Here is a 26,825-nt window from a genome sequence, read left to right as displayed (position 1 = left end):
AGGTTCACATGTGTCAGGAAGTGTCCAGTCTAATTTTCTCTCTGCCTAATTTTCAATGAAAATGTATATTCGAATCTGCCATTCCATCTGTTGACTTTCAGTTGTGCCCTGCTTAAAAAGGCGACATGATGTGAAGACATTTTTGTGTGTTTCCTTCAATAATAAAAGAACCCTCCTTTCCTGCAACAGATAGTTCAACTGATTGCTAATTTTCAGTGCCTATAAAAAGTATTCACCACACCCCTCCCTTGGAAGTTTTCATGTTTTATTGTTTGACAACATTGAACCACAGTGGATTTAATTTGGCTTTTTTAACACTGATCAACAAAAAGACTCTTTCCCATCAAAGTAAAAATAGGTCTCTACAAAGTGATCTGAATTAACTCCAAATATACAACATAAAATAATTGATCGCATTAAGTATTCACTCCCTTTAATATGCCACATAAAGCCATCGCTGCTGCAGCCAATTATGTAACAATCCGGCATTTGGGAGGAAGCTGACCCATGTGCAGGACACAGGCATGGAGACTTGACATGGAGACGGACTTGGACTTGAACTAAAACACAGAGCCTGGACTTGGATTTGACTGGAACACAGTGGACTTGGACTTGACTGGAACACAGAGCCTGGACTGGACACAAAGCCTTGACTGGACACGAAGTCTTGACACGGACTTGGAGCCTTGACTGGGACTGGGACTCATAGCCTTCAAAACAAAACGACAGACCAATTGCATCCCAGCTCGGAGCAGCAGCAAAATGACCGGCAACACTCAGCTGGACACGAGACAACAAAAACTAACAATGACAGACCACCCGCATCCCGGCTCGGAGCAGCGGCAACACTCAGCTGGACACGAGACGACAAAAACAGACAACATTAATCTTGACACGAAGAAGCTCATGAAGATGGTCCCTTATTCTTGGCAGCTCGGAACATTCATCAGTGCTCTGGCTATGGTGACAGACCAGCCCCGAGTAGCTGTAAGTCGGAGTTTTTATCCTGCCGGTTCGGATGAAGATCAGGTGCCCTAATCAAGGAGTCCAGTGGAACACGGGGAAAAGGAAATTAACCGAAATGAGTAGTTAACGGACCGGACCATGACACAATTGGTTTTAGAAGTCACATAATTAGTTAAATGGAGATCTGCTTTTGGAGACCTGTGTGCAGTCAAGGTGTTTCAACTGATTGTAGTAAAATACACCTGTATCTGGAAGGTCCGATTGCTGGTGAATCAGCGTCCTGGCAAACACTACACCATGAAGATAAAAGAACACTCCAAGCAACTCCGTGAAAAGGTTTTTGAAAAGTACAAGTCAGGAGATGAATACAAGAAAATTTCCAAGTCACTGAGTATCCCTTGGAGTACAGTTAATTTAATCATCAAGAAATGGAAAGAATATTGCACAGTTGTAAACCTGCCTAGAACAGGCTGTTCTCAAAAACTGAGTTACCATGCAAGAAGGGCACTAGTGAGGGAGGCCAATAAGAGACCTATAACAACTCTGGAGGAGTTACAAGCTTCAGTGGCCAAGATGGGAGAGACTGTGCATAAAACTGCTGCCCGAGTTCGTAACCAGTCACAGCTTTATGGGAGAGCGGCAAAAAGAAAATCACTGTTGAAAAAAAAGATTCACAAGAAATCTCAGCTAGATTTTGCCAGAAGGCATGTGGGAGACTGAATTCAGCTGGAAGAAGTTTCTATGGTCTGATGAAACCAACGTTGAGCTTTTTGGCCATGAGACTAAATGCTATTTTTGGAGTAAGCCAAACATCGCACATCATCAAAAATACACCATCCCTAGCATGAGGCATCGTGTTGTGGGGATGCTTCACTGTGGCAGACCCTGGAAGGCTTGTGAAGGTAGAGGGTGAAATGAATGCAGCAAAATACACGGAAATCCTGCAGGAAAACCTGATGCAGTCTGCAAAAGAACTGCGACTTGGGAGAAGATTTGTTTTCCAGCAATACAATGACCCCAAACACAACACCAAAGGTACACAAGAATTGCTTAAAAACAACAAAGTTAATACCCAGGTGTGGTCAAGTCAGAGTCCAAACTTTAATCCAATTGAGAATTTATGGCTGGACTTGAAAAGGTTTGTTCAAAGATGATCCCCATGCCATCTGACAGAGCTTGAGCAGATTTATAAAGAAAAATGGGGAAAAATTGCAGTGTCCAGATGTGAAAGCTGATAGAGACCTATCCACACAGTCTCAAGTCTGTAATTGCTGCCAAAGATGCATCTACTAAAGACAGACTTGAAGGGGGTGAATACTTATGCAATCAATTATTTTGTGTTTTATATTTGTAATTATCTTAGATCACTTTGTAGAGATCTGTTTCCACTTGGATGTGAAGAAGTGTTTTTCTGTTGATCAGTGTCAAAAAAGCCAAATTAAATCCATTATAGTTCAATGTTGTAAAACAATAAAACACGAAAACTTCCAAGGGGTGAATACTTTTTATTGGCACTGTAAATCAAATTATCAAAATAGTTAAGTTATGTATACTGTACCTTCTGCAAAATTCAGGGCTTGTAGCATAACTGCTTTATAGAAACTAATCAAGCAAATGGTAAAACTCTCTTTTAACTTATTGATATGACTGAATATGAAGTAATTATTGTTCACATTTATAGTTCGTAACTGTAACAAAAAATAACTTGTTCTTTAAACCTTCTGATTCAGTTGCATCTCACTGAAACCTTACACAATTCACTTCACATTGCAGCTGGATGTGGAAGGGTGTGGAATGCAATGGAATGCATGACTATTTAAATGATGCAAAACTGCTCAAGAGACTGAGATTGAGATTGAGATCCAGATTAGTTTATTGTCATATACAGCAGACTGCAAATAATTTCTTGTTCATGTGAAGCTCATAGTGGAAATAATATGCATGGTAATAACAACTACGACAATAAATACAGTTTTGCGTGCGAAAGCGTCAGAATGGTGAATGTGTAATAATGCAAATGGTGACGCAGAAAGAAATGCTGAAGTGACAGTAATGGACAATGTTTTTTAAGGCATCCGTTAGTCTTGCAAGACCATGGATCTGCGCCTGGAAAGTCTTCACTCTCCAGGGCGCAGGCCTGGGCAAGGTTGTATGGAAGACCAGCAGTTGCCCATGCTTGCAAGTCTCCCCTCTCCACGACACCATTGTTGTCCAAGGGAAGGGTATTAGGACCCATACAGCTTGGCACCAGTGTCGTCGCAGAGCAATGTGTGATTAAGTGCCTTGCTCAAGGACACAAGACGTTCCCTCGGCTGGGGCTCGAACTCACAACCTTCAGGTAGCTAGTCCAATACCTTAACCACTTGGCAACGTGCTCACAATGTACAATGTAGAACTACAGGAAGAGGATCAGAAAGAATTCTGATAGCAGTGGGGAAGAGGCCGTGTTTAAGTTTAGTTGTCCAGGTATTCAAGCTCCTGTACCTTTTCCTCTGAATGCCTTACATTCCATTACATAGAATGATTTCTGGTCAAACCTGTGGCATACTGAGATTATTACAGTACTTTACCCTTAAGGTAATTTATTTGAGTTTTGTGTGGTGCAGTATTCCTATTTACAACTGGATGGAAAGCAATATGAGAGGTATATGTATGGTAAGGAATGCATCATCTAAGACCAGAGGGCATATGGTTAAAGTGATGAATAAAAAGGTTAAAGGGGATTTGGGGGGGGGAGGTTTTTTTCACTTTAGTGCAGGGTTCAATCTAAAACGCCAACTATCCTTCACTGATGCTGTATGACCTGCTGAGTTCTTCCAGCAGTTTGCTTTTAGCCTTGGAAGGGGGTTGTTAACTCCACAAGCTAATCACTCTAATGCAACATTGCTTCCATCATGCCACCTAATTCCACTTTAAATAACTTCAGTATTTATCCTGATGGTTTTGTCCTGTCATTTTTTTTATCAACGTCATTTTGTCCTTTTGTCTTGTTTCATATCATTTTAACTAATCCTTCATTAGAAGTTAAAATATGAGGTAATGGAAAATGCATTTGAGAAATTAATCCACGTAAAACCACAAATACACCATAATATCGCTGAACTTGAAGTCAGTGGAACTAACTTCAGCATCAGAGTACAAATAAATACCATGGAGCTGGATATGAGTTCAGAAACTTCTTCACAATTACATGAGAATAGATATTGGAAATAGACTGAGAGACCTACACCTACAGACTGATGATGATTTATACCAATAAATAACACTATGTATAGCAACTGACTCAGACTAACTAAAGGCATAATATTCAATAGTTCCATTTAATATCAGAGAATATATACAATATACAACCTGATATTATTGTTCTTTGCAGGCATCCACGAAAACAGAAGAGTGCCCTAAAGAATGAGTGACAGTAAAAATATTAGAGCCCCGAAGCCCCCCACTCCCCGCTCCTACACACAAGCAGCAGCAAAGCAATAGCCCTCCCCTTCCCCCACTTTTCCAATTTTATTAAATGCTAATCTTGAGATTTTATTCTGTTGTTTAGTTTTGACTGTCAAATTAGTTCAACTTCAAGTTTAATACTCCAGGGCCAACGTGAAAAACACAGCACCAAAGTCATACCCAGCACAAGGCACACATAGCACATATAAGACAGCAGTAAAATACAGTCACACAAAGCAATGTATAGTTCACATCCCTGGGTCCATGAATGTTGCAGCAGTGTGCAGTTAAACACAATACATCTTGTCTTCTGCTGAGCAAACACTGGAGGGCAGCACTGACTCCAGCACATTTGTCATGCCACACCAACTCCAGCACTCTGGGGGAGCGCACCGACTCCAAAGGCTCTCTCCTGGGTGGATGCAAACAGGTGACACCATGGCTTGAGGACTAGTCCTCACTACGACTGAGGACATGCAGCTCCCCGCTGCCCACCTCTACCATTCACCAATAAGCCAGTGAATATGGCTTTCAGAACAATGTCCAACAGTGTCTGGCAATCACAAGAAAAATGACTAAGACGATCACTCGCTATTAAGTACCCCGCCTTTGCGTACCCACTCTGATACCCAATGCAGGTAGCAGCATGATCTACACCAAGTTCAGCGCCTTCAGTTCTCCACTACGAAGCAATTTGCTTATGGGATGTGTCTGCGGTACTTTATATTCTTAATGTCCATCAGGCTCTTGCAATCATAAAAAATATGTTTTAAAATACCATAACGCCATTGGTTGGCCCAGAAGAAGTCAATGCATCCGAGCATGCCACTATCTTACCAGGAGATTCATATTATTCTTTGAAAACCAAATATGATTGGCTATTCTATTTGGAATTGTTGTCTCAGCTAAGAACAAATCTACAAAAATATAAAAAAGGAAAACAAAAAAAGCTTACTTTCATGTAACATCTTTCATGACCTATAACTAGGTTTCAAAGTAAATACGGTTTTCTGAGAAGCAGTAAGGCAATAAATGCAATGGTCGATTTCTGCACAGCAAGTTCCTACTGAATGAAATAACAACAAGAGTCCATTTTGGATGAATTATATAATTTTGAGAAACTGTTTAGTGCTTCTTTAATGGTATGGGACAAAATTATCGACCTGAGAAAGCCTCAGCTTTGCATCTCATCCAAGAACCTGATTATATCAGTTCTTGGATTTGCAGTTCAATTCCAGTAAAAATTATGGGATGGTGTGATTTTGCTTTCCTAAATTAGAGCAAATAGCTAACATAATAAAAAGTTGAAATTTGGCAACAGAATGAGAAAGACAAATTCAAACAGGCACATTTAAAGTGGTGCCCAGTATTAGCTCTAAGTATGACCAAGTACCAGTCATCCTACACCAAACAGCACGTTTCTGGAATTTAGAAAGATCTCCTGCAGGGAGAAAGAGACTTACTGACACTGCAGCTAAATATCTTTGTTCTTGGAGACAGGAAAGACCCACACTTTGAAGTTTCATGATCACTAAAAAGTAAGACTTTTAGATAAAATATGTTCCAACAAATATAGCTAAGAATGGGTCAATAAGGCCAGTTGAAAATTTAGGGATCGAAACAAAGAAACATAGAAACATAGAAAATATGTGCACGAGTAGGCCATTCGGCCTTTGAGCCTGCACCGCCATTCAGTATGATCATGGCTGATCATCCAACTCAGAACCCTGTACCTGCCTTCTCTCCATACCCCCTGGTCCCTTTAGCCACAAGGGCCATATCTAACTCCCTCTTAAATATAGCCAATGAACTGGCCTCAACTGTTTCCTGTGGCAGAGAATTCCAGAGATTCACCACTCTCTGTGTGAAGAAGTTTTTTTCCTAATCTCGGTCCTAAAAGGCTTCCCCTTTATCCTCAAACCATGACCCCTAGTTCTGGACTTCCCCAACATCGGGAACAATCTTCCTGCATCTAGCCTGTCCAATCCCTTTAGGATTTTATACATTTCAGTAAGACCCCCCCTCAATCTTCTAAATTCCAACGAGTATAAGCCTAGCCGATCCAGTCTTTCATCATATGAAAGTCCTGCCTTCCCAGGAATCAATCTGGTGAACCTTCTTTGTACTCCCTCTATGGCAAGAATGTCTTTCCTCAGATTAGGGGACCAAAACTGCACACAATACTCCAGGTGTGGTCTCACCAAGGCCTTGTACAACTGCAGTAGTACCTCCCTGCTCCTGTACTCGAATCCTCTTGCTATGAATGCCAGCATACCATTCACCTTTTTCACCGCCTGCTATACCTGCATGCCCACTTTCAATGACTGGTGTATAATGACACCCAGGTCTCGTTGCATCTCCCCTTTTCCTAATCGGTCACCATTCAGATAATAATCTGTTTTCCTGTTTTTGCCACCAAAGTGGATAACTTCACATTTATCCACATTAAATTGCATCTGCCATGAATTTGCCCACTCACCCAACCTATCCAAGTCACCCTGCATCCTCTTAGCACCCTCCTCACAGCTAACACTGCTGTCTAACTTCGTGCTATCCGCAAACTTGGAGATGCTGCATTTAATTCCCTTGTCTAAGTCATTAATATATATTGTAAACAACTGGGGTCCCAGCACTGAGCCTTGTGGTACCCCATTAGTCACTGCCTGCCATTCTGAAAAGGTCCCGTTTATTCCCACTCTTTGTTTCCTGTCTGCCAACCAATTCTCTATCCACATCAATAACATACCCCCAATACCGTGTGCTTTAAGTTTGCACACTAATCTCCTGATAGGATTAGAGGAAAATTATTGGGCTGGTTTCATCCAGAAGGGTGTCAATAATATAGGCAGAGGAATTGTATCTGGGCCTGAAGGGGGTTATAATATTGAAACGCTATGGCAAAGTTAAAATCTGAGCATGAGCCCCTTATCTAAAAAAGGATGTGCTGGATTTGAAGAGGGTTCAGAGGAGGGCCAGGAGAATGATCTGAGGATTAAAAGGGTTCAAAGGATTCAAAGTGTAATGTATGGATCTATTTCCTTTAGAACAATGACCTCCCCTTTAGCACTATGTATTGATTTGTTGTCTATGCATGCACATTGTTCTCTCTCTCTCTCTTGCTCACTGCAGTGTGAATACACCAATTAAAGCCATTACCTGCACCCATGCTTTTATTCAATTAATATGCAGTTGTGCACAGACACAACAAATTGGCGACAAGTACGAACCTGAATGTCAGAATATATCACGAACTGCACCAAGAGTTACGAGACAAACAGCAATAGTTAAACAGTACAGAGAAGGCTGTCAGGGACGCTAACAAATGCATGAATACAGCATAGCACATGGCGAAAGATGCAGTGAATTTAAAGTGAAAGTAACATGGCACTGGCTTCAGTCGGGAAGGTTGACAAATTTAATAGCACTAACTAAGGCTGGGAGTCATATACTGGGAGGATGGATCTGTATTGTAATGTGAACAACGTGGAGAAGCTATTGAAAGCCTCCACGCTTCTTAGCTTAATGGGTGCAAGAACATACAGTCTCTTACATAATTTAGTATCCCTGTAAAACCAGCGAGCAAGGCATTCAATGAAATTGTTACAACTTTACTAAATTACTTGAGCCCTTAACCATGGTAATAGCTGAGAGATTTAGATTTTACAAAAGAAACTAGTCAATAGATGAAAACATTTCAGAATACATTGCAGAACCGTGCAAACATTCCCAGTACTGTGACTTTTGAGATGGACTTTTGATGCATTAGGGATAGGTTTCTATGTGGCATGCATAGTCAAAGCACTCAAAAGAGGCTACTGTCCGAAAGAGACCTAACCTTAGAACGGGAATTGACCACTGCAATATCAGTAGAGACTGCAACACAGATGCAGCAGAAGTACAGAAAAGGAGGCTAGAATGGGAAATACACAAAATGTCCTTGTATGGTGCAAAAAGCCAAAGCTGCTATCAATGTGACAAATCCTCCCATGATGCAAATGACTGATGGTTCAAAGAAAATGTCTGCAGAAAGTGTCACAGACAAGGTCACATAGAAAGAATGTGCTAGGTAGACAAAAAGCACAACTCATTGAAAAGTCTCAAACACAAAACTAAGCAAATGCATAAAGTTACTAAATGTAAAACCAAATCAGACAACATAGAGTCTGACAAAAGTGAACTGTCATGCCTAGAACTGCATAGTATAACTGAAGCAGATCAGAAAACCTTCTGGATTACAATAGATGTATCTGGCGTAAAACTGAAAATGGAGCTGGATACAGGGTCAGCTTGGCCCATAATTCCATAGGCTGACCACAGCAGACTGATTTCTAAGTTACCATTAGAGAAGATCTCAGTGGGTGCTAAAGACTTATATAGGCAATGAAGTGTTTCCCAAAGACAAAATGAAAGTAAATGTGATGTACAGAGGCCAAACACAACAGTTAGAGCTTTATGCATTGAAAGGGGGAGGGCCAACACTTTTTGGATGTGAATGGTTGAGAAAAATCTAACTAGACCGGCACTCAATCACAGCTCTCAGTGTGGCATCAACAGACACCTGCAGCCCAAATGGTAGTACTAAACAGAGGCTGTCACAGCCGTTTAATGCTAATCAGAAGGTGTTTGAGAAGGCAATAGATAAACAGATCGAAAACTTGATCAAAAAGTTCAAAGTGCACCCCACAGGCACCATTACACCCTTGGGAGTGGCCGTCTTCACCACGGCAAAGAGTACATATTGACTTTGCTGGGCCATTTGTGGACTCCATATTTCTGATTGTTCTGGATGCTCATTTGAGAGACCGAAGGTTATACCAATGAAATCAACCACGTCGGCAAAGACTGTCTCCGCTCTGAAGACTATCTTCACTAGAAACAGCTTACCAGAACAAATTGTGAGTGACAACGGACCACAATTCAGGTCAGAAGAATTCCAATTGTTCTCAAAGAAAAATGGCATCATTTAGCTCCTCGCTTTTCAAGTCAGCTCCTCGCCACCCAGCAACAAATGGGTTAGCTGAAAAGTTTATCCAAATCATCAAGAAGTCCATTAAAGCAATGGAAAAGGAGGACATTTCTTTATAGCACAAGGTGGTATAACTTCCTTTTTGTGTATTGGAACTCTGTTCATGCGACAACAAATCAAACAGCTGCAATGTTGTTCATGAGTAGAAATCTAAGATCTCGCATAGACCTCCTGAAACCAGCCCTGCAGAGAGAAATACAGAATAAATAGTTCGGCCAGTTCCCAAGTGAAGCAGCAAGGAGCTCCAAGATTGGACAGGAAGTCCTAGTGCGTGATTACCAAGAACACAAGTGGACACCCAATAGGATAGCTACAAGAACTGAACCACTGATATATACAGTGGGTGTTGGACATCAGACATGGAGATGTCAAGTGGACTAAGCACTGAATGCTCAAGTGAAGAACATACCTGAGTCAATTGTATCCATCAAGACAGACACAACACAGTCAATGGATTTACCTCTCAATGATGATCAATGATGATAGCAACATGACATGGGAAACCAAGAACGTTGTCTCAGATAAGACACCTACCAAACCTGATGCCACTCCATAGGTCCAGAGGCACGACGAGAATGGTATCGTTGACAAGACACCTGCCAAACCTGACCCCACTTCACAGGTCGTGAGGCGCTATCCTGTAAGAAACAGAGAGCCACCCAAAGGACTGAATGTTTAGAACTGCGAAGTTAGTTATGGACTGTTATTGTTGAAAGAATATTTATTTGGAATGTGGGTTTATGAAAGGGAAATAAAATATTTTGTGCATATACATAATACATGCTGCATTAATCTAAAGGAGGAGGAAGTATAATGTGTGGATCTATTTCCTGTAGAGCAATGAACCTCCCCTTATATCTACATATTGATCTGTTGTCTGCACATGCGCTGTTGTCTATGCATGAACATTGTTTTCTCTCTCTCTCTCTCTCTCTCCCGCGGCAATGTGAATACACCCGTTAAAGCCATTACCTGTGTGTGTACTTTAATTTAATTGATATATAGTTGTACACAGACATAACATAAAGTATATTTATGATCAAAGTATGTATGCAGTATACAACCCTGAGGTTCACCTTCACACAGACAGCCACGAAACAAAGAAGAACAATGGAATGCATTCGAAGAAAATACATCAACCCCCTCACCCCACTCCTCCCACACACAAAAAGAAATAAGTTGTGAAAATGGCAAAAAAAATTAGTGCAAACAGAATATAAAACACAAAATCAAAAGGCAGCTCACTGTTGATTATCTGCAGGCTGTCCTGATTCAGAAAACAGCAACAAAAGGAAAGAAGTGACCAGAAAAATAGACGACATCATTACATGAATTAGAGTCTAATCTGCAAACCACATCAATTAAACCTCGCTCCAGAACCATCCCCCGACAGCATCGAGGGAGAGAGAGAGAGATCACTTAAAAGAAAGAACCTTCCCTCAGCGAAGGGAGAGAGAGACTGTTACATACAGATACCTTCCTCCAGCAGCAATGGGCAAGATGCCGATAGCTGGTGCTGAACACTCACTCACCTCCTCACCCGCCTCGATGATTTTAATCTTCCTTGGCACTTTAATCAGCAAGATTGGTGAGAAATGCAGTCAATCATGGGCTCATGCCCTTTCTCCTGGCTTCCTGGCGTCCATGCCACACGCTTTGTTTGCAGCCTCGTGGTAACCTCTCGGATACAGCAAGGTACCTGATCGCCCGATCAACCCAAAAGCAAACCAACAGAATGTAGGTAAAACGCTCCAATAGTAGCAGAACTACATCTGAAGTAAAAATAAAGATGCAAAAGGAGTGAAAAGAGTTGCCTCATGCCCTGTCTGGAAGACGTCATCCTTGGGAGCTTTGTTCACTGGCGTCACATTCTAGAGTATGGTAATGTATGAGGAGCATTTTGTGACCCTGGGCTTGTACTTGCTGGAGTTCTGAAGAATGAAAGGGAACCTCATTGGAACCTATTAAATATTGAAAGGCCTAGATTGTGTGGACATGGAGATGATATTTCCCATAGTGAACCATCTGGGATCAGAGGGCACAGCCTCAGAATTGAAGAATGTCCCTTTAGAACAGAGATGAGGAGGAATTTCTTTCCAAGAGGCTGGTGAATCCATAGAATTTATTGCCACAGATGGCTGTGGAGGCCAAGTTATTGAGTATATTTAGAGTGGAGGTTGATAGGTTCTTGATTAGTAACGTGGCCAAAGATAACGGGGAGAAGGCAGGAGAATAGGTTTGAAAGGGCGATAATAAATCGACCATGTCAGAGATGACTGATGGGCTGAATAGCTTTATTCTACTCCTATGTCTTAAGCTCATATGGTCTTATGAAGAGTAGGACTGGACTAAAATTACACCAGGTGAAGGATGTAACCACATAGAGGTGGAGCCTGATAGAGTAATGTGCCATTGGGAAACAGAAACGCTGGAAATAGGAAAGCTGGAGGAAGGCCTAAATCAACAAGGGTTTTAGCGGAAACAAAACGAAGCAAGGTAGGTGGAAGTCATATGGACTGGGGCCAACGGACTATTTAGTCAATGAACTTGGAAACAAAGTGTTCACTGATTCAATATGAAGAATAGAATATTAGTTGAAACATACAGCCAAATATTCCTGAGGCAAAGACAGACCATGGCCAGGGAATTTGGAAATATAATTTAAAAGTAAGTCATGTCAAAGGGCAATCAGCTTGGAGAGCAAAACCAGCACAAAGTAGAGTGGTTTGCAGGCAATGCAGAGACTGAGTTGCGAGCAGAGAAAAAGGTTCCTCTGAGCGTGATGGGCCAGTGGCAGTAGAGTAGGCAGCAGGGAAATAGGTGCCTGTAGGCATTGCACACGAAGGAGCAAAACAGGTCAGCTGAGACTGTGGTGGGCGGGCAAGGAAATTGAAAGCAGAAGCTTGAGAGCCTCCTCAGGCTGCCAGAGTTTTGAAAGTAGCTGACAACAGGGTGGATAGTCTGAATTCTCTGCAAGTTCACATTGAGAAATGGAACAAAAGGACTAACACGGGGGTGAAAAAAAATTACTGGGGCAATAAAATATTAAATTTAAATACAAACTTGGTAAAACTAATCAACATGAAATGGGAAAGGATTGACAGTGCCTCCGGTTGCAATAGTGTTGGTTGTCAAGTTCCATGCAAAAACCTTTTTAACTACAGTGGATCCTGTTAACTGGGACACACTGGGACCAGTACATTTTCGCCTAATTAAGTGGCTGCCCCAATTAGTCGAAATTTCATGGAAATAGTTAAAAAGGTATAAAAAGGACAAATTACCACCTAACTGAGTAACAGTTAATGTACTTAAAAAAATACAGAATTAGAACACTACCAATACCTTTATAGTACTATAAAACTGTGTACTAGTTCTTAAAGTTATTGACAGATGAATTCATCCAGTGTATAGAGACGCATTCTTTTGATTGACTGTAAATGAACAAAATCAGTGCAGACACCTAGTATAGATAATATACTGCCTCCATGCAATGCTTTAGACGATTGCATCCTCCAAATCTTCATTTTCATTGTAAAATTCAAGATGATTATCAATACCTTCATAATTCCTAACTTGTTGAAGTAATGAAATTGTTTCATTTTCACTCCCGGATGTTCCCAGCATCTCCACGCCTACATTGCTTGAAACTGTAGTGAGCAAAACAGTTCTAAAGGGGGAGGAGAAGATGGCGGCACGACACAGCACATGCAGCCTCTCCGGTGAATGATATCTGTATTTGTTAATTAGGGTACCGTGCACAATTCTGATTTGATGGAGACAGATGTGAGAAGCACGGAGGAACATCTGGAAAAACTTCTGAAATGCCCGCTTCACTGCCGCTGCTACTGTGCGGTCGAGAATCTCCAGAGGAGAAGGCCCCGGTTCCTCGGCTTTGCCTGTTGCTTAGTGGTCGGGGCCGGGGTCGAAGCGCTCGGCAGAGATGGTGCTCGGTGCTCGGTGTCGGAGGGCTGGTCGGAGGCTTTAAGTTTTCGAACGGACTCAACAGTCAGCTGTGGTCGGGTGCTTCCAGGGTGCTGCATCGGTAAGTTTGCAGTGCTGGAGGTTCGTGGCAGAGAGAGTTTTCTTCCTTCTACCATCTGCGTGAGATGATGGGACTTTCAAGAGACCTTGAGACTTTTTTTTACGGTGCCCATGGTCTGTTCTTTATCAAATTACGGTATTGCTTTGCACTGTTGTAACTATATGTTATAATTATGTTTTTGTCAGTTTTTTAGTCTTGGTCTGTCTTCTGTTTCTGTGATATTTCTGTGCATGCATTAATAAATGACAATAAAAGAGGACTGCGTGTCCTCATAAACTAATCTAATCTAAAATTATTTTACTGCTCTTACTCACCAACTATCAATGACCAAAATTACTGTTTTGAACACAGACATACACAACTAACGCTATTTAAGCACTGTTAGTTCTAACCATGGTGTAGTGTCCAACAGCCTTGCAAGTGCTTGCTATTGATACTAGTTGGGAACTGTTCGGCAACAGTTTTCTGCCCCAATTAAGCAGCGGTATGCCCCAAATAAATGAAGGAAATCCCAGCTACTTCCTCGATTTAGTTTTGTTCCTTAATGGTTTCCCCAAATAAATAGCTGCCCTGATTAACCAATGGATAACATGTATACATACTGCGTACACAAAATATTGAAGGAACTCAGTAAGTAGGCAGCTTTTGTAAAGGAAAATAAACAGTCGATGTTTCAGGTCAAAACCCTTAATTAGGGCTTGATGAAGGATCCTGGCCTGAAACGTCAGCTGTTTACTCCCTTTCACAGACGCTGCCTCACTTGCAGAGTTTCTCCAGTATTTTGTGTGTGTTACTCATATGTTGTGTGTGAATTTTTGTGAAACTGTCTCTATAGTAATCAATTGTCTGAAGCAAATTAGCAGCAAATGAAAGCATTCTAATTTTATTCATCTGTATAGGCAAATTAACTGTTAACAGAAAATGTTGGAAATACACAATAGGTCATGCTACCTCTATAGAAACAGAAACAGATATTCAAGTTAAAGACTTTTCATCAGAGCATTCATTTCGCCTCTCTTTCCACAGATGCTGCAAGCCCTGCTGAGTGTATGCCATCACTTTCTGTTTTCATTTCATATTTCCAATCTCTTCAGTTTTGTTTTATTGTAAGACTACAATACATAATAAGAGAAATAGTCCATTTGGTTCATAGAATCTGCTCTACCATTCAATAGTGGGCCCTCTTGAAAGAGCATATCCTTCTTTTATCCAACATTGCTCACCAAGTTTTCAATCTATTATTTATTGTGTTCTGGCAAATTAACTGTTCTTTCATTTCAGTGTGAATCCTGAACCTTCTGTGATTTCCTTTTATCGTCTCCTGAGGTTTATTCTGCTACTATTCTGGTATTTTAAAATTCCTCAGAAGAATCAGTAATTGGTTAACATTTTGGACCTTCTCCTGTGAATTAAGTAATCTGTCCCTGTGCAAATTATTGCCACATGATTCCTTTTGCATTTGTATCTGTGCTGTCATCAGGAGGTATTAGTTGTCATCAGAGCAATCAATGATTAAATCTGTGCAACAAAATATATTTGGTGCCAGTGAGACTGGGCCAACATTAATAACCAATCAAACACTGCATCATCTGGACAGAAAGAAAATTCAGATCCAAAGTATGCTTATGATGAAAACTTTACTGAAAATCACGATTGCAATTCAAAAATGAACATGTCTCTTATATATTGTGCAATGTCTGTATTAGAACATACACACATGCTCCTGAACAACGTGGATAATCTCACTCACCCCAACTCTGAACTGATTCCACAACCTATGAACTCACTTTGAAGGATTCTATAACTTAGCTTATCAGTATTATCTTTTAAAATTTGCAGTTTGTCTTCTTTTGCACATTGATTGTCAGTCTTTGCTTGTGCGTGGTTTTTCATTGATTCTATTGTATTTCTTTATTCTAATATGAATGTGAGCAAGAAAATGAATCTCAGGGTAATATATGGTAACGTATATATACTTTGGTAACAAACTTACTTCGGACTTTTAACAGGTATCCCCAACAATACGTCAAACACTGCAACAAACTGTTTGGGTAAAAAGCCTATGAAGCACCTTTGCATATTTTTCATTTTATTATTCAGATAAATGTTGTTGTTAACGGTCTGAACTATGATTGCAACACATCTCAAGTAACATAATTACAGTGCCATTGAAGGACAGGTGTTAAAGTTTCAAGATTTTATCATTTACACATAGTACTTTATTTCCATATGTGGATTAATATATCGCACGATTTATGAAGTGTGATTGTACTTTAGACAAATTAAGCATGAAGAGTGTGGCACGAAATGCATTACTGAACTTGCCTGATGAAACATCTGTATTTATTTTTATATGATTTATGAAATGGATTTATTTAAAGAAGCAGTTTTTATGAAAAAAGGTTTCTGCTGTTAACTGTCACATATGTTTTTAAGCTACAATTTTTTCCATTGCTATTTTTAAGTTAAAATTTCAATTGATTATCAGTATTTGCTTGCTTGAAAGATAATAAATTCAGTTTTCTGAGTTCATCCAGTTTCTCGTGGACATGGGTTCTAAACTTACAACAGTGCTGGAAACTGTCCCACAGTTCTGTGCACCACAGTTCCCTTGGAGATGTTAGGTTGTATAGCAGGAAAGAGATTTCAAAAAAAATGAGTGGGGGGCAGTAAGGATATTCTACCACTCTTGGAGACATTGGATTATGTAGTGGGAGAGAGATTTCAAAAGAAGCAAGCAGAGATAGTCAGAACATTCTGTGCACCACAATTCCCTTGGAGACATTGGATTGCCTAGTGGGAGAGAGATTTCAAAAGAAGTGTATGGAGTCGGTCAGGACATTCTGCATGCCAAAGTTCTCTTGGAGATGTTGGATTGTGCATAATTAGGCACTTGACCAACATACAATAAAAAAGAAATTAGGTTTAAGCAGTGTGGGCATTGTGTGAGTGGACCAGAGTTAGGGTGGGGAGTTTAGGCTTGGTTCATGCAGGGTTCAGTGAAGGGAGACAAAGGCTGTAGGTAATTTTGCTCCTTTAATTTTTCTTTTTTTCTTTCTTTCTTTTTGCAGTGGGGATGCTAGGCAGGGTAGTGGGAATGATTCCCTTGTGGGATGTGGGAGCACAGGGAAACCTCCAGTGTCCCTGATGACTACACCTGGAAGAAGTGAAGCATCTGCAGCTTCTTTCAGACGATGTTAAGGTATTAGAGCTGGACCTGGATGAACTTCAGATAATTTGGGACACCAGGTCATTGAACAGTTGATACAGGGAGCTATTTACACCCAAGGTCCAGGACCAGCCTATTGGCTCAGGGTGTCTGACCCTCCAAGGGAGCAGTTGTAAAGTTTCATGGCCACAGGCAGGAATGACTTCCTATGACGCTCTGTGCTGCATCTCGGTGAAATGAGTCTCTGGGATGCAGCACAGAGCGTCATAGAAAGTCATTCCTGCCTGTGGCCATCAAACTTTACAACTCCTCCCTTGGAGAGTCAGACACCCTGAGCCAATAGGCTGGTCCTGGACTTATTTCATAATTTACTGGCATAATTTACATATTACTATTTAACTATTTATAGTTCTATTACTATTTATTATTTATTGTGCAACTGTAACGAAAACCAATTTCCCCCAGAATCAATAAAGTATGACTATGACTATGACTATGACATGTAACTGGGTGACCATCAAGAAAGGGAAAGGGGATAGATAGACAGTACAGAGTACCCCTGTGGCCATTTACCTCAATATCAGGTATACCATTTTGGATACTGTTGGGGGGAATAAACTAGCAGAGGAAAGCCATGGCGGTCAGGTCTCTGGCACTGAGCCTGACTCTGTGGCTCAGAAGGGAAGGGGAGGGGGCAGAAGTGGTGAACTGTAATGATAGTGGATTCATTGGGTAGGGGAACAGAAAGGAGGTTCTGTGGTCGAGAAAGAGATTCCCAGATGGTAGGTTGCCTTCTGGCTGCCAGGGTCAGGTATACTTCAGATTGAGTCCACAGAATTAAATGGGAGAGTGAACAGCCAGAGCTTGTGGTCCACATGGTGCCAATAACTCTGGTAGGAAGGGTAACAAGGTCCTGCAAAGTGAGTTCTGGGAGGACAGGACATCCAGGGTTGTGACCTTAGGATTTCTACCTGTACCATATGCTAGCGAGACCAGAAATATGAAGATCATGCAGCTTAGCATGTGGTTAACAAGAAGGTGTAGGGGGATAGCTTCAGAATTTTGGATCATTGGGCTCTCTTCCAAGGAAGGTGGTACTGTACTGATGTGAATGTTTGAACCTGAACTGGAAGGGGACAAATATCCTGGTTTGAAGATTTGCTCCTGCTACACAGGGGTTTAAACTAGAGTTATAGGGAGATGGGAACCAAAGCACAAGAACAGATAGTGGAGAGGTTGTGGAGAAATATGTTGTTGAACCTGCATACAAAGTCAGGAATCGGAAGGTTGATTGAGCATGGTGGGACTAATGTTCTAAGTTGTGCATACAGTATTTCAATGCAAGGACTATTTTAGGAAAGGTGATTGAGCTTAGGGGATGGATCAGCATGCGGAATTATGACATTGTAGCCATTAGTGAGACTGGGTTGCAGGAGGGGAGGACTGACAGCTCAATGTTTCAAGGCTTTGTTATTTTAGGCATAATAGAGTGGAAGAGGGGAGGCTTGGCATTACTGCACAGGGTGGCAGTGCTCAGACTGGAGAGCTTGTCTACTGAGGCTATGTAGGTGCAACTGGGGAATAAGAGAGGGATGACCACATTAATAGGACTATATCATTATTTTCATTATTATCACAGACTGTTGCAAGAAATATAACATTGTTATAGTGGATGATTTTTTTTTAACTTTCCACATATTGACTGGAACTCCCATGTTGTAAAAGAGCTGGATGGAAAAGAATTTGTCAAATGTATTCAGGGACATTTCCTTAATCAGTACAAAGAAGCCCCAACTAGAGAGAGTGTGATACTAGATCTCCTTTTAGGGAATGAAAAAGGACAGGTGACAGAAGTCTATGTAGGAAAACACTTTGCAATTAGTGATCATAATACCATTAGTTTCAGGTTAATTGTGGAAAAGGATAGGTCTGGTCATTGGGTTGAGATTCTAAATTGGAGAAAGGCCCATTGTGATAGTATCAAAAAGGATCTGGTAAGTGTGGATTGGGGCAGGTTGTTTTCTGGCAAAGGTATACTAGGCAAGTGCAAGACTTTCCAAAGTGAAATTTTGAGAGTACAGAGCTTGTATGATCCTGTCTGAATAAAAGGCAAGCATAACAAGTTTAGGGAATACACATCAAAGTTCCTGGTGAACGCAGCAGGCCAAGCAGCATCTGTAGGAAGAGGTGCATCGACGTTTCAGTCCGAGACCCTTCGTCAGGACTAACTGAAGGAAAAGTGAGTAAGGGATTTGAAAGTTGGAGGGGGAGGGGGAGATCCAAAATGATAGGAGAAGACAGGAGGGGGAGGGATAGAGCCAAGAGCTGGACAGGTGATAGGCAAAAGGGGATACAAGAGGATCATGGGACAGGAGGTCCGGGAAGAAAGACAAGGGGGGGGGGACCCAGAGGATGGGCAAGAGGTATATTCAGAGGGACAGAGGGAGAAAAAGGAGAGTGAGAGAAAGAATGTGTACATAAAAATAAGTAACAGATGGGGTACGAGGGGGATGTGGGGCCTTAGTGGAAGTTAGAGAAGTTGATGTTCATGCCATCAGGTTGGAGGCTACCCAGACGGAATATAAGGTGTTGTTCCTCCAATCTGAGTATGGCTTCATCTTTACAGTAGAGGAGGCCGTGGATAGACATGTCAGAATGGGAATGGGATGTGGAATTAAAATGTGTGGCCACTGGGAGATCCTGCTTTCTCTGGCGGACAGAGCGTAGATGTTCAGCAAAGTGGTCTCCAAGTCTGTGTCGGGTCTCGCCAATATATAAAAGGCCACATCGGGAGCACTGGACGCAGTATATCACCCCAGTTGACTCACAGGTGAAGTGTTGCCTCACCTGGAAGGACTGTTTGGGGCCCTGAATGGTGGTAAGGGAGGAAGTGTAAGGGCATGTGTAGCACTTGTTCTGCTTACACGGATAAGTGCCAGGAGAGAGATCAGTGGGGAGGGATGGGGGGGACGAATGGACAAGGGAGTTGCGTAGAGAGCGATCCCTGCGGAATGCAGAGAGAGGGGGGGAGGGAAAGATGTGCTTAGTGGTGGGATCCCGTTGGAGGTGGCGGAAGTTACGGAGAATAATATGTTGGACCCGGAGGCTGGTGGGGTGGTAAGTGAGGACCAGGGGAACCCTATTCTTAGTGGGGTGGCGGGAGGATGGAGTGAGAGCAGATGTACGTGAAATGGGGGAGATGCATTTAAGAGCAGAGTTGATAGTGGAGGAAGGGAAGCCCCTTTCTTTAAAAAAGGAAGACATCTCCCTCATCCTAGAATGAAAAGCCTCATCCTGAGAGCAGATGCGGCGGAGACGGAGGAATTGCAAGAAGGGGATGGCGTTTTTGCAAGAGACAGGGTGAGAAAAGAAATAGTCCAGATAGCTGTGAGAGTCAGTAGGCTTATAGTAGACATCAGTGGATCAGTGCTCTCAGGATGAAGCTTTTCATTCTAGGACAAGGGAGATGTCTTCCTTTTTTAAAGAAAGGGGCTTCCCTTCCTCCACTATCAACTCTGCTCTTCAACACATCTCCCCCATTTCACGTACATCTGCTCTCACTCCATCCTCCCGCCACCCCACTAGGAATAGGGTTCCCCTGGTCCTCACCTACCACCCCACCAGCGTCCGGGTCCAACATATTATTCTCCGTAACTTCCGCCACCTCCAACGGGATCCCACCACTAAGCACATCTTTCCCTCCCCCCCCCATCTGCATTCCGCAGGGATCGCTCCCTACGCAACTCCCTTGTCCATTTGTCCCCCTCATCCCTCCCCATTGATCTCCCTCCTGGCACTTATCCGTATAAGCGGAACAAGTGCTACACATGCCCTTACACTTCCTCCCTTACCACCATTCAGGGCCCCAAACTGTTCTTCCAGGTGAGGCAACACTTCACCTGTGAGTCGACTGGGGTGATATACTGTGTCCGGTGCTCCCGATGTGGCCTTTTATATATTGACGAGACCCGACGCAGACTTGGAGACCGCTTTGCTGAACATCTACGCTCTGTCCGCCAGAGAAAGCAGGATCTCCCAGTGGCCACACATTTTAGTTCCTCATCCCATTCCTATTCTGACATGTCTATCCACGGCCTCCTCTACTGTAAAGATGAAGCCACACTCAGGTTGGAGGAACAACACCTTATATTCCGTCTGGGTAGCCTCCAACCTGATGGCACGAACATCGACTTCTCTAACTTCCGCTAAGGTCCCACCTCCCCCTCGTACCTCATCTGTTACTTAATTTTATGCACACATTCTTTCTCTCACTCTCCTTTTTCTCCCTCTGTCCCTCTGAATATACCCCTTGCCCATCCTCTGGGTCCCCCCCCCTTGTCTTTCTTCCCGGACCTCCTGTCCCATGATCCTCTCGTATCCCCTTTTGCCAATCACCTCTCCTGCTCTTGGCTCCATCCCTCCCCCTCCTGTCTTCTCCTATCATTTTGGATCTCCCCCTCCCCCTCCAACTTTCAAATCCCTTACTCACTCTTCCTTCAGTTAGTCCTGACGAAGTGTCTCGGCCTGAAACGTCGACTGCACCTCTTCCTACAGATGCTGCCTGGCCTGCTGCGTTCACCAGAAACTTTGATGTGTGTTGCTTGAATTTCCAGCATCTGCAGAATTCCTGTTGTTTAAGTTTAGGGAATATTTGTTTTTGAGAGATATTGAGACACTGGTTAAGAAAAAGAGATGCCTAGCAGATAGAGGCAGGTAGGAAAAAATGAGGTACTTGAGGAGTGTGCCTACAAGAACATACTGTACATACCCAACTCAAAAGCCGTGGATGAACCAGGAGATTTGTTGTCTGCAGAGGGCTAGATCTGTGGCTATCAAGTCCAGTAATCCAGGGCAATACGAAAAGGCTGGGTATGGCTTACAGAGGGCTATCTCAAGAGCAAAAGAACAACTCTGATTGAGGGTAGAAGCATAATCAGATGCACACGAACTCTGGTAGGGTTTGCAGGCCATTGATTCTTACAAAGCGAAACCTAACATCATGAATGGTAGAGATGCTTCACTCCCAGATGAGCTCAACATCTTTTATGCTCGCTTTGAAAGGAAGAACAAAACTACAGCTATGTGGATTCGGCAGCAGCCAGTGATCCTGTGATCTCTGTCTCAGAGGCTGGCGTCACAATGTCTTTCAAGAGGGTGGGCCCTCGTAAGGCGAAAGGCCCAGATGGTGAACCTGGTGGGGCTGTGAAAACCTGTGCGAAGTATCTGGCGGGGGTGTTCAAAGAGATTTTCAATCTCTCATTGCTACAGTCATAAGTTCCCACCCGCTTCAAAAGGGCAACAGTCGTGCCAGTGCCCAAGAAGAGCTGGGTGAGCTGCCTTAATGACCAGCATCTTGCAGCATGACACAACTATTGTTGGCATAATTTCATATGGTGATGAGAAGGTGTACAGGAGTGAGATAGATCAGCAACAACCTTCCACTCAATGTCAATAAGACCAAATAATTGACTGTGTACTTCAGAAAGAGTAAGATGTGGAATACACACCAGTCCTCATAGAGGGATCAGAAGTGGAAAGTGTGAGCAATTTCAAGTTCCTGGGTGTCAACATCTCTGTGAGTCTATCCTGGGCCCAACATATCAATGCAGTTAGAAAGAAGACACGACAGTGGCTATATTTCATTTGGAGTTTGAAGAGATTTGTATGTTACCAAAGACACTTTGGGTGCAGGGACCACTATGTAGGATCAAAATAAGCTACAGAAAGTTCTAAGCTCAGTCAGGTCTATCACAGGCGCTAGCCTCCCCAGCTACCAGGACATTTTCAAGGAGCGATGCCTCAAAAAGGCGGCATCCATCATTAAGGACCCCATCACGCCGCACATGCCCTCTTCTCATTGCTACTGTGAGGGAGGAGCCACACTGAGACAGGCCACTCACAGACTCCTTCTCGACAGCGATCAAAAGGAAGGCAGTTGACACTGAAACTCTTACTCAACCTTTTGCATTCGCCTCGATGTCTCAATCTTCCTCGATGCTTTAATGGGCCATTAATGGATACTTTAACCGGTGAAATGGAGTTGAACATTGGCTCGCACCCTGTCGTGAAGTTTCTTCACATTAAGGCCGTCCACGTACCCACTCACTTCCTGGAATCTCCTCAGAGATAGCAAAGTGCTGGATCACTCAATCAATCTCCAAACTGTAAATCGTAAGCTCTAACAGTCCCAGAAACACATCTGTACTCTGTGAGATGAGGTTTTGGAAGCAGTTGCTTTGGGGAAATTCATCGAGATGGTGCTGGACAATTTCTTCTCCAGGCTAATATTGCAGATAGTTGCAATCCCATCCTCCAGCTCCACAGATTCTCACATGTACTATGGCTTACGGATTCCATTAGTATTCAGCAACAGTTGCACCTCAAGTTATCTAGTATTCTGCTATACTTGATTTTACTTCGGGGATGTTCAATGGCAAATCTCAGTATAGTCCAAGCGCTAGAATTATTGTTAATAGCCCTTATTAACTGCACTGATTAAGTCATGGCTGCTGTTGCATCTGATCTGGCATGTCACCCAGTCCCAACACTCAAGAAGCATCACACACAATCAATGATATGGGCAAGATAAGAAATGCTTTAAACAAGGCGAATGTCCTTCCTTCACTCTTTCTTGGGATTTGAGTATTGTGGTACTGCCAGAGTTTCAAGCCCACCGCAAGTACAAATACAAGGCCAGATAAAAACAGGTCAAGCTTGAGTCACATACTGTATAGATGACAGATGTTGTTGTGCTGAGGGGCATCAGCATAAAAATCGGATGTTAATGATACTTCAGATTGATGTCAATTTCTATCTAAGTTTGAAGTTTCATATTGAAATTTGAACTTGCATACAGATCTCTGGATTACTAGAAGAGGAATATAGCCATGATACTATTGTACTCTCTTTGTGTCAGCAAATGTTCTTGGGAGTAAAACCCTTTGCCATTGTTGGTCTGAGCTCGGAAAACTGTTGGCCATATGTGCACTGCCAGTGTGCGTTGGAATCCTACAAAAGTTGCAAAACTCAAGGCCCATTCAAGGTGAAAGATAAAGTCACGTGTTGTAATTTCTTGACAAAGCTCACTTGGTCCATCAAGTCCACACCAACTCACAAAGCAACTTAATTTCCCTCACTGACAATACTATACCTGTTTTCCAGTCAAGTCCTCCCAGATTCTATCACTCACCATCCCATTAGGGATAACTTAAAGTGACCACAAATGCACACAATTGAAATATGGGAGGAAATATAAAAACTACAGGTACTCATAGAAATATAGGGAGAGTATGCCAACTCCAAACAGACAGCACCCAGGTTTGAATTCAGTCTGTTTGCTCTTTAAGGAAGCAGATCCATGACTGCACCATTGGCCCACATTGAAGTAAATGACCAGACTTCTCAGTCTTAATACGAAAAACAGAAAATTCTGTAAGTATTCAGCAGGTCAGATACACTTACACCTCCTCCACCAAACACTCTCACTCATCAACATGGAAGTTGCTTCATCTCCAAAGAGCTCAATGGTTGGATCAGGGCTGAATTTATTGATGCCTTCTGTAAGACAGTCCCCATCACTGAGGCAATTCAAAAATCTCCCCTTAAGGAAGAACCAGAGGAGATATCTCATTCTACTAGGGTCTGTTTTCTCACCCACATCCCTTAGTTACGTCTCAGTAACATATTTGAGTCCAATATGATTGTAGCAATATCAAATGTGTTTTTTATGATAAGTAATGTCAGAGCCCTTTGTGAGAATAGGGAAATGCACAATACACATGATGCAAGTTAGGGGTGTTCTTAGTTGCATTTAACACTCAACTTTAACCCTTGATTCAATTATTTTATGAGTGAAATTCTAGCTGTATCTCTGACCATGATTATACGCTCAGTCTCTGAAGTGGAGATTGAACTCACAACCAGGGACACAAAGCTCTTTTCAATATTTATCCTACACTGCACTATTTTTGCCTTTGTTCTAAACCAGCACTAACTCCCTCTCCCCACACCTTCAACTACACACACACACACACACACACACACACACACTCTCTCTCTCTCTCTCTCGCACTCTTACTTTGGGCATGAACATTAATCCAACTTCTTTCCTTATCAACTGTTCTTGCCATTGTTTAAAAAAAACAGCAACTATTTCCTTGCCAAAGAATACCTTCTGGTTAGCATCAGACAATGGTAACTTCGAGAAACTTTCCACAAGACAAAGAAATCATTGCATGGTGACATCTTAATTTCCATAGCAAGGGAGAAAATGACAGATCTTGACAAGATTCACAAACACAATAAAAGAAATCAAAGCATCTCTAATCAATCACCCTGCAGCAAGCTGAGAGCATCATATGGTAAAGTTCAAACAGATGGAAGTTGTTGGGCTACAATTGAATTGAAACAACCCTTAGGGGATGAGGAACATTACAGTTATACTTATATTACATTTTAAACTTCCATTTAATTTTTTTTCAAACATTTTTCATTGCCCTATATACTATCTCACAGCCTTTAAGGGAAGAAATTGTTGGGGAAAGAATGAAATTCAAAGAGTTACTAGTTCAAGTATACTTCCCTTAAAGTATACTTTAAGACAGGTTCAGAGATATCCATGCAGGGGGATGGATTGTTTTAATATGTTATATTTGTGTTCATATATGGCATACAAGTGGGCTTTCAGCTGAGCTCAACAGTACACCACCAATACGACTGATTTTCATTTTCATACAAGCCAAATAGTCCCAAATCCTGAATATACTTAACCTGTAAAAATGCCGAACAAGAAGTAGGTTGAATTCATGAGCTACTGTTCACAGAGGACCCCCAAATACAATCTTAAGAAGTAAATGTTGCTCCTCCCTCTGGCTTGCCTGAAGTGAAAATTGCATCCTTGTAAGCATGAAAAATTGGGACAGATCTTCCAATGACCAGCTTAAGGTTGACACACAACTGGGAGAGTGCTGCATAAAATGCATTTGATTATTTTATCCATCATGCCACCCAACCCATTTCTTTGGCAAGTGGTTAGCTTCCAGCTAATTGGTGGGATGCAAGGTAGGCCTTTATGACAACATGATGACCGATCCCGAGTGCAAGATATGGATGCATTTACGAGGAAGCCCTGCCAGCATCTTTACATTCTTATCAAGATAAGAAGGTTCGACACATCTCCAAACACTCCAAGAAAGTTCTGCAGATCTACAGATGAATGTATCCTGTCTGGTTGCATTGTGATCTGATATGGCAATTTGAGTGCTCAGGAATGTAAGAAGCTGCAGAGCAGGGACTCATTCCAATACTTGTGAAGTATTTCACAGGCACATCTCTGCCCATCATCAAAAGTATTTACAGGAGGACAGGAGGCACTGCCTCAAGATCACAACTTCTATAATCAAAGATTTCCACCCCCACCCCCATCTAGACCATGCCATCTTTTTGCAGCTATCATTGTGTAAGAGGTAAAGAAGCCTAAAGTCCCACAGCATGAGGTTCAAGGCAGCTACTTCCCTTCAACCATTCAGTTCTTGAACCAAACTGCACATCCCTAATCTCTACAGTTAAGCAACAGTTTAACTACTTTGACCATATTTGACTCCAATTATTTATTTTTTTGTTTTAAATACATTCTTTCTTGTAAAGATTGGGTATGATTTATGTTTAATTAATGTTTTTTTCTTGTGAATGGTGCCTATAAGACTATAAGATATAGGAGCAGAATTAGGCCATTTGGCCCATTGGGTCTGCTCCACCATTTCATCCAATTTTCCTTTCAGCCTCAATCTCCTGCCCTTTCCCCATATCCCTTCATGCCCTGACCAATCAAGAATCTATTAATCTCTGCCTTTATATACATAAAGACGTAGCCTCTACAGCTGTCTATGACAAAGAATTCCACAGATTTACCACCCTCTAGCAAAAGAAATTCCTCTTCATCTCCATTCTAAAAGGACACCCATCTATTCTGAGGCTACGTCCTTTGGTCTTAGACTCTCCATTCATAGGAAACATCTTCTTCACATCCATACTATCAAGCTCTTTCACTATTCGATCGGTTTCAATGAGGTCGCCCTTCATTCTCAAGGAAACCATGCTGACTACGGACTATTTTATCACATGCCTCCAAGTACTCTGAGACCTCATCCTTAATAGTCAACTTCAACATCTTCCCA

The sequence above is a fragment of the Mobula birostris genome, chromosome 7, assembly GCF_030028105.1.
Source record: "Mobula birostris isolate sMobBir1 chromosome 7, sMobBir1.hap1, whole genome shotgun sequence".
In the NCBI taxonomy this organism is placed as follows: domain Eukaryota; kingdom Metazoa; phylum Chordata; class Chondrichthyes; order Myliobatiformes; family Myliobatidae; genus Mobula; species Mobula birostris.
The sequence above is the reverse complement of the archived record's forward strand: the minus strand, read 5'-3'. Positions refer to the sequence as shown.